The sequence below is a fragment of the Cebus imitator genome, unplaced genomic scaffold (assembly GCF_001604975.1).
Source record: "Cebus imitator isolate Cc_AM_T3 unplaced genomic scaffold, Cebus_imitator-1.0 Scaffold544, whole genome shotgun sequence".
In the NCBI taxonomy this organism is placed as follows: Eukaryota; Metazoa; Chordata; class Mammalia; order Primates; family Cebidae; genus Cebus; species Cebus imitator.
The window spans coordinates 1028814-1038714 of NW_016107859.1; the positions used below are offsets into that span (position 1 = coordinate 1028814).

At 39.7% G+C, this 9901-nt stretch overlaps 1 long non-coding RNA gene across 1 annotated transcript in view; it reads left to right on the plus strand.

Moving 5' to 3' along the window:
• Positions 1 to 969: 969 nt before the first annotated feature.
• Positions 970 to 9901, plus strand: part of LOC108293719 — a 22045-nt gene continuing 13113 nt past the window's right edge. Inside the window, exons 1-2 of the long non-coding RNA XR_005197800.1 lie at positions 970 to 1149; positions 8075 to 8293. This is a non-coding gene — a long non-coding RNA (uncharacterized LOC108293719). The remainder of the gene's footprint in view (positions 1150 to 8074; positions 8294 to 9901) is intronic.

Consider the following 9901-nt stretch of genomic DNA (forward strand, 5'->3'; position numbering starts at 1 on the left):
TATGTTTGCCTGCTTGAGTTGATTTTTTTTTTGAGAAAGGGACTTACTCTGTTGCCCAGGTCGGAGTGCAGTGGTGTGATCACAGCTCACTGCAGCCTCGGCCTCCCCAGGCTCAAGTAATCCACCCACCTCAGCCTCCTGAGTAGCTTGGACTACAGGTGCGCACCACCACATGGGCTTTTTCTTTTTTCTTTTTTTTTTTTTTTTGTAGAAACTGGGTTTTACCAAGTGGCCTACTCTGGTCTTGAATTTCTGGGCTCAAAAGATCTGCCTGTCTCAATCTCCTAAAGTATTCTGGAGAGTATTAATGTATTCTGGAGAATAGAACCTTATCAGCTAAATGAATTATAAAATTTCTTTCATTCTTTGGGTTTTTGTTTTTTTTGATAGTGTGGTTTTAATCACAAAATATTTAAGGTGAATATATCTTTCTTTTCTTCTCTCCCTTGTGCTTCTGGTGTCAAATCTTAAAAACATTGTTTAGCACTTACATTTAGGTATATAATCCAGATTGAATCAATCAGGCATATGGCTTGAGGGAAGAGTCCAGCTAATATCCAAGTTTGCACTAGTGCCAGCTGCATTGGTTGAAAAAGATATTTTATACGGAAGAAAGGGAAGAGTGAAAACCTGCATTCCTTGCACAAATACCTATATTCCCAGCTGTACTCTGAATAAAGAGTAGGGTTTAGAACATTGGAATATTACTGATGATACTTTTGTCTCCAATGTCCTTGTGAATCTTAGATAATCCCCCCAATATTGCCCTCCATGTTAGTTGCTTACTACATTTTGGTAAATTTTATTAGAGATCAGTGTGCTTTATTACAAGTTCCTACTTCTTGTAGCCTGGGGATTTTTTACTCCCCTAACAGCCAGATGAGGCAGAAACCCCTGCAGACATCCCTGGTTGCCTCCTGCGCAAACGCAGTTGTCCCATGAAAGCAGTCTTGCTGCAGACCACACCCACCATGAGCGGAGCCACAGCCACTGCGGCTGAGCTCAGAGCCTTCTGTGGGGTCTGCAGGGGCCAGGCCAGCTGCCCCCTGGGAGTGTTTGAAGAATGCAGTTCGTTTGTATAAGAAAGACTTTTCTCTAGAGTCATTCATCTTGATGATCAAGGATGTTTAACAGCTTCAGGCTTTCCTGGTAATATTCTTGCCTTTTTTTTGGCAAATATAGTTAACACTTTTATGCCTTTGTTATCTCACATAAACATCCTCTAAAACCAAATTTATATTTCTGTATCGTGTATTAAAGCTTTTCATTCCTATATATAAAAATGCATTCATAATCGCTTTTCAAAATGTTTTCAGTTATCTTTTCAAGGATCATTGTTTACTAATTTTCGTTTTAGTATTTTCTAGATACTTGCTATGAAATACCTATAGTTGAAAAGGAGAGGGGCATAGACGTTTGTGAGAACCGCAACACAAAATTTGCTGAGAATCGCATGCTTAAAATTATCGTTCATGGGCCGGGCGCGGTGGCTCACGCCTGTAATCCCAGCACTTTGGGAGGCCGAGGCGGGTGGATCGCGAGGTCAAGAGATCGAGACCATCCTGGTCAACATGGTGAAACCCCGTCTCTACTAAAAATACAAAAAATTAGCTGGGCATGGTGGCACATGCCTGTAATCCCTACTACTCAGGAGGCTGAGGCAGGAGAATTGCCTGAACCTAGGAGGCGGAGGTTGCGGTGAGCCGAGATCGCACCATTGCACTCCAGCCTGGGTAACAAGAGCGAAACTCCGTCTCAAAAAAAAATAAATAAATAAAATAAAATAAAATAAAATTATCGTTCATTGTTTGCACTATATGGCTTAGTTTGTTCTAATTGTGAAAGGTACACAGGCATTAATTTGTGTGGCGGCAACACTGAAAATCCCATTCTGAATGCAGAGAAGCACTTTGCTACTGTGCAAGTAACAATGTCCTCATATCCTTTGTTTATTACCCTTACCAAAAAGCTGTAGACATTGACTGGAATCTTTTATTTTTTCCAACTTGTTTTTGTAAATATCTGCATGATGTGTCTTTGTACAGAAAACCAATATAGAGACATGTATTTGTTTTTACTCTTTAATGAGTAATTACTAAATTGTTTTTTCATTGAAATAAAAATGCCTTTCAGGAAATGTCATACGTCTCCAGGCAGCATATATTGTTATAATATGGCCTTGGAGAAACAGAATTAAAATTTTTATTTTCTGTTATCAGTGAACTAGCAAAATATTATTAAAAGTTATCTTTTAATATTTAATATATTTAAATAATATTAAATTAATTGTATATTTATTAAGTTTAATATTAATATTTAATTAATATTTAATAATATTTAATATCATTTTCTGTTTCTGTTATCAATGGACTAGCAAAATATTATTTAAAGTTATCACAGGTGTGAGTTTCTTAGATTTTATGTTTCGTTGACTCAGTAATATACCCACCTCAGTTATCTAGCTGCTGTGTCAATGTCTACTCTTTTATACTCTTCTGACATCGTTTGTATGTGAATAGATGGTTCAGTGGCCTAACTAGTGAAGATGAGATTCCTAAAGCACATTTGAACAGGAATTTAGGACTCAAGAAACAATTCAACGTTCCCAAAGTACAACAGGATTAATTACAGCCTGAATATGCATTATGCAAATGCCAACATGATTGTATTGAGAGGAAAACATTTTTTAATGAAGCACACATTCTGACATGGCTGCTATACAAGCAATGAAATCCTCCGTCTAATGATCTAAAAAATATTTTTGGCTGGATTTCCGAAAAATTTATGATCTATGAGAATCCAAGAGACCAAGAGCATTGATAATTTATGGATATTTTTATTCCAAATAATAGATGGCATATTTGTTTGCCAGGTAATGCTGTCGTCAGGGGTTGTGGTCTTCAGTACTCTATACAAAGAATTTCAAGGGAAGATCTTGTTTAAAAAAAAAAACAAAACAGTTCCCCAATCTCCCTCATCTTCATTATTTTATTGTATTATGATTTGGTACCGTTAATCTTAATTTTCCTAAATATTGAGAGCCATCCAGTTCTCCATGCAAACTATATAGGTGAGGTATTTATGTGGTAAAAGACAGGGGAGCAAGGTTATTCCCAAATTTAGAAGAAACTAATACCCAGCTATAAAAAACTAGAAACAGGCTGGGCGCGGCGGCTCACGCCTGTAATCCCAGCACTTTGAGAGGCCGAGGCGGGTGGATCACAAGGTCAAGAGATCGAGACCATCCTGGTCAACATGGTGAAACCCCATCTCTATTAAAAATACAAAAAATTAGCTGGGCATGGTGGTGCATGCCTGTAATCCCAGCTACTCGGGAGGCTGAGGCAGGAGAATTGCCTGAACCCAGCAGGCGGAGGTTGCGGTGAGCCGAGATCGCGCCATTGCACTCCAGCCTGGGTAACAAGAGCGAAACTCTGTCTCAAAACAAAAAAAAAAAACAAAAAAACTAGAAACATACTGTCTGTGAAAACACTTTGTGATGTGCAGTTTTATATCACAGAACAGAACCTGTGTTTTGATTCACCAGGTTCTAAACACTCTGAATAATCTATGAAATGACATTACTGAGTCCATTGAAGCATATATTTTTATAAGTATATCCAGCTCTAAAATCTAGAAAAAACGCTTTTTATAAAAACTATTTATGATGTTCTGTTTTATAAGACAGAATAGAACCTGTGTTTTGATTCACCCATTTTCACTCTTTTTGTAGAATTTATGAAGATTTTCAGGGACACAAATAAAGGACCTAAAAATTATTGGTTCTCCTTCTTTTGAAGAGAAATATGTAATGGTCTTTTCAATAAAAACCTCCATTTAAATTACAGATCCTCCTCAATTTATGATGGGTTTACTTTCTAATAAACCCATCGTAAGTTGAAAATAGTTTCATTGGAAAATACATGTAAAACATGTAACTTACTAAACATAGTAACTTAATCTAACCCACCTTTAATATAGTCAGAACATGTACATTAGCCTACAGTTGGGCAAAGCTATCTAACACAAAGCCTACTTTATAATAAAATGTGGAATAGCTTATGCAATTTATTGACTACTGTACTGAAAGTGAAAAACACAATGGTTTCATGGGTACTTGAAGTATACTTTCTGCTGAATTCATGTCACTTTCCCACTATCATAAAGTTGAAAAATCTTAAGTGAAACATCCCAAGTCATAGACTGTCAAAATGTAATCAGTATATCAGCCACATATAACAACACATTATAGAAAATGCAGGTTTTGGTTTTGGTGTGGTGGTTTATCCTACTCATAAGCAGTTCCTTCATCTTTAATGGGTCACCTCTCATCGTGGGCTAATGTTGCAAGATGGGCTGTGTTATGTCCTCTGTCTTTTTACAGTTAGGGATAAGATGAAAGGATTGAAGACCAAGTTTATTAAAATGGCTTCTTCATGTGGCTTTGCCTTTTTCTCCTAGACTTCTCCCATAGTTCTATTACCCATGTATATATAAAAATTGCTAGCACAAGTCAACCTTCTCTGCATGGGTGCTGGCATGTTTCCTCTCTCCCATTCCTAACACTGGGCTTGGATAATGGCTGGATGAAATGGAGCAAAACTCTTCTTCAAGACCCTCAGTTTCATCTTCTCAACACAAAAAAGTCCCAAAAGTCCTTGGCACACCACAGAAGGAAACTTGCAGCTATAACTTGACACAGTCTTAGGGCTCCTGTAATTGTTTTAAGTCTTTCGGGGATTACTCTCCTTCCCTGATTGATGTACAGTGTCTTGCAAATTATTGCTCCTTATAATTTCCATTGCTGCTTATAATTTTTATTGTTCCATATAATTTCCATTGTTCCATATAACCTGTCCATTTTTTTACATTTCTTAAGGCATGACCAAACCATATTTGTTTTTCCACAAAGTTTTGATTCATACCTTCCACAATTACACAATGATTACTGTATTCCTGGCTGTTTGCTTCTAGCTGGCAATACAAAGGAACAATGTGTGCGACACTTAGAGAGAAAGATTGATAATTGAACTCCATTTGTAACACTAAAGAGAAGGTCAGAATTGGGCTATACACAGTATCAGTAGGAGTCTCCGTGGAAGTCAGCCACTGCATATCAACAAATCAACTATTTAATATGGAACTACAAAAAAGGATATCTCAGTCGATTAACTATAATCAAGCATTAGAATGGGGATATGGTCCAAGAAATGTGTCATGTGTCAATTTGGTCATTTTATTGTCAACGAATAGAGTCAACTTCTGTAAAATATATGAAGAGATTTATTCTTGGCCAAATATGACCTATGACACAACCCTCAGGAGGTCCTGAGAACATGCACCCAAGGTGATTAGGGTGTAGCTTGGTTTTATACATTTTAGGGAGGCATTAGATATCAATCAAACACATTTAAGAAATACATAGCTGCTACACAAGCAATGAAATCCTCAGTCTAATGATCTGAAAAATATTTTGGGCAGGAAATCCTGCCCAAAATATTTTTCGTCCAGAAAGGCAAGTATTCAAAGAGGAGTGGAGGGTGAGGGTAAATTTAAACACTTTCTGACTGACAATTGGTTGAATTGGTTGAGTTTATCTAAAGACCTGGGGTTAAAGAAAGAAATGCCTGAGTTAAGAGATTGTGGATACCAAAGTTTTATCATGCAGATGAAGCCTCCAGGTAGCAGGCTTCAGAGAGAATAGGTTTTGTTTGTTTGTTTGTTTTGAGACACAGTCTTGCTCTGTCCCCCGGCTGGGGTGTAGCAGTGCGATCTCACCTCACTGCATCCTCCACCTCCCGGTTCAAGTGATTCTCCTGCCTCAACCGCCCCAGTAGCTGAAATTACCGGCACACACCACCATGCTCAGCTAATTTTTGTATTTTAAGTAGAGACGGGGTTTCACCACGTAGGCCAGGCTGATCTTGAACTCCTCGCGATTTGCCCCACTGGGCTTCCCAAAGTGCTGGGATTACAGGCATGAACCACTGCACCTGCCTAGGTTTTAAAATGTTTCTTAACAGACTTAAAGTTGGTATTAATGTTAATACTGGGGAGGTATAATGAGGCATGTCCAACTCCTACTTCCTGTAATGGCCTGAACTAGTCTTTCAGGTTAAATTTTGAAAGAACTCTGATTGAGGAGAAAGTCCATCCAGATGGTTGAGTATTCTTAGAATTTAATTTTTTGTTTACATTGTGAACATCATAGAGTGCACTTACACAGACCCAGGTGGTATATTCTCCTACACACCTAGGCTGTATTCCTATTGCTCCTAGGCTATAAACATTTGCTCTGTGTTACTGTACTGAATATTCTAGCCAATTGTAATACAATGGTAAGTATGTGTGTCTGTAAACATATCTAAACATGGAAAAGGTAAGGATACAGTATTAGAGATAAAAAAGAAAAAAAATGGTATGCCTGTATGGGGCATTTATCGTAAATGCAGCTGACAGGACTGGAAGTTGCTCTGGGTGAGTCAGTGAGTGTTGGTTAGTTAAGATGAAGGCCTAGGACATTACTGTGTGCTTCTGTAGACTTTGTAAACATGGTTTTTGTCTCCTCAGTCATTTTCCAGGTATAGATACTATCTACGGATAAGAAAATTCAGTGGCCAAGCCAGGCACAGTGGCTCACGCCTATTATCCCAGCACTTTTGGAGGCTGAGGCAGGCGGATCATTTGAGGTTAGGAGTTCAAGAGTAGCTTTGCCAACATGATGAAACGCCATGTCTACTAAACGTACAAAAATTAACTGGGCATGGTGGTGCACACCTGTAATCCCGGCCACTTGGGAGGCTGAAGCAGGAGAATTACTTGAGCCCAGGAGGCAGAGGTTGCAATGAACTGAGACCATACCACTGCATTCCAGCCTGGGCGATGGAGTGAGACTCTGTCAAGAAAAAAAAGGAAAAGAAAAAGGAAGGAAAGAAGGGAGGGAGGGAGGGAAGGAAGGAAGAAGGAAGGAAGGGAGGAAGGAAGGGAGGGAAGGAGGAAGGAAGGAAGGGAAGGAAGGAAGGAAAGAAGGAAAAGAAGGAAGGAGGTATATAACACAAGACCACCTGGTATCAATATATTATGGTGAAAACATTCCAACAGGAAGCTGTAGAATATGGGGACCTGTGGCTGCATAGACAAGGGACCCATTGAGAGGTCCAAAGACAGTGAAAACTGGGGACATGCAGAGGTAGAGGTGGGGACATGCAGAGGTAGAGGAGGATTGGCAGTGGGTGGGCCTTTTGGGGACTTTTCCCCAAGGACAAACACATGTTCACTGATCTGTGTCTGCATGACTTCTTCCGTGTTCTTTGATATTCTCCTACAAGCCTCATGATTTTCTCATGTTTCTCAGAGCATAGTTTGTATTTTTGTCTTTATTCTTGTACTCTATGCCTTGTATACCTAGCTATATTTACCTAAATTTCTTATTGGTGAATTATTCATAGTTTTAAAATGTGCCACTTTGTAACCAAATGAAATTACCCTGGTTTATATACCTTTGGTGAATCATGCCTAAAGATTCATATCTTCAGAGTCCTCCCTCTATGCCCATAAGCAAGGATTAAGTTTGGGGTGTTGTGTTTTCCTAGTTAATACTGGATACTTCTAAGTTCTAGAAACTTTTAGTCTATCCAATATCCAATTAAAAAATGCAATTGCTTTATCTTTTACTTTTCTTTTTCCTGTAGTCTTTAAAATATATATTTTCTTCTGTTTGCTTTGGATTTAACTTTCTCTACTTTTTTCTTTTAAGGTTTCTAAGGTAGAAATTTATATGATTGATTTTTAGATTCCTCTTTTCTCATATTATGCTAAGGTTATCCATTTCTCTCTAACCTTTCACATTGCATTCCATGTTGCATTTGATAGGTTGTGTTTTCCTTCAAATTTAGCTCAAAATGTTTATAGAATTTTTCCTGAAATTTCTTCCTTGCCCCATGTGTTATTTAGAAGTATATTATTTTGCTATGCAGTTTGCAATTTACCATTTAGTTTTATTGAGTTGTACCTTAATTCTTTTGTGGTTTGAGTGTATGTGTTGAAGGATTCCCATTCTTTTAAATTTGTTTAGGTGTGTTTTATGGAGGAGAATGTAGTCTACCTTAATGAGTGATTTATGTGGGCTTGAGAAGACTCCGCATTCTGTCCATTGTTGGATAAAGTCTTCTGTAGATGTCATTTATATCAAGTTAATTGATTGTGCTGCTGTGTTCAACTGAATTCTGCTTTTTTTCTGCCTGGTGGATCTGTCTGTTTCTGAAAGAGGAGTTTTGAAGTCTACAACTATAAGGTGAATTCATCTATTCCTCCTTTTGGTTTTAAGTTTCTGCCTCACATGGTTTTGTTGTATTGGACCGAGTGTAGAAAGTTATCACCAAGACAAAAGTATGCCAGATTGCAGGGTCATTTATTATGCCGGCGACCACAGAGGACTCACGTCTCTCTAACCTGTGGTGCCAAAAGGAGGGTGCCATGATTTTTATACCCAAAAAACCACCTTGGGAGTGGGGGTGAGGGGCGGGGATGGGGATGAAAAGGTTTCGGACATTCCAAGGGCTAGGGGATTCTGTGATTCACCTCCTGGGTGGAGACAAGGGCGGGGGTCTCCAGACATTCCAAGGGCCAGGGGACTTTTGTCATTCTGTTTGTTACTTCAGTGGTTTACAGAAGTCAAGATATACATTTGTTTACACATCGTCTGGGTGGTGATAGAAGTCACAGATTTTAGCAGTTACTGATAAGAAAAGGTAAGCAGCTTTACATAGTTTTGCAGAACAAACTAGCAGTTCTATTTACAGAGGCCTAGGACAGTAGTTATTGTGAGGAGAATGGGGCAGCCATTTCAACTTATTTAAAAAACAGTTTTGCACTTTATAAAATAGTGTTGCTCAGGTTCTGGCTCTAGGCCAGCACAATATCACATTCCCCCCTGTTCTTTTAACATGTATTAAATCTTTAATAGGTTTCCTCTTTTTGACACAAGGGCCCATATTTGGATCTCAGAACCATCAATTTGACCAAATCTATTTCTTCCTGGATAAATTTGAGCAGCATGTTTAAAAGGCATGGTTCAAATGTTAACCCTAGGACCATTAGCACCAAGGGTCCTGCTAATCCAGTGAGCAGGAATGTTAGCCAGGGGTTTACGGGAGGGTCTCAGGTGAGAAAAATGAAAGAGTTTCTGTTTGCAATATATCCTGTTATAGTGGAGATAGTTTCACAACCCCAATAGGGGCAAAAGAATTCATTTAAGTCTCCACAGTTCCATTTTTTTGGCGGGGTGGATTCTGGGCACAGATATAACCCCATGGTCTGGAGTTGTCGCTCTGCCCCTAAACTGCCACACCCAGCTATACCTCCACTTGTCCTGAAATTTAAGTGGGGGCCCAGGAGGGCACAGAGGTCCAGGGAGAAGGTAATGGGGGTCTCCGGAGTGTACTCCAGGGTTAGGTTGACTAGGGTGGATCCCTCTCCGGTTAAGGAACTAACATATGCTCCAGTGGAGCCCTCGGTGATGACCCATCGATAGTAGGTGGGTGCTAAGGAGGGTCCCTTTCGGAGGGTGGTTGCAGGAATCAGGGAGATTAGGATGATGACCGAGAACGGCTCAATAGTCTTAGCTTCAGGGGGTCCGTTGAGGATGGAACCGCTTCCCATCCTGCATCTGGGCAGTCAGTCTTGACGTGTGAGTGGTGAATCCAGGCAGTCAGTCCGTCCACCTTGATTGCCGTGGGGGTGACCAGGATTACAGTGTAGGGTCCTTTCCAGCGAGGAGTTAGGCCAGAGGTAGTGACTCTCTTCACCAGGACTTCGTCCCCTGGCTGGAAGGGGTGTACCGGCTGGTCAGTGAAATCCACTGGGGTAGGTCGAGTTCCCCTGATGAGCGAGTGCACCTGGG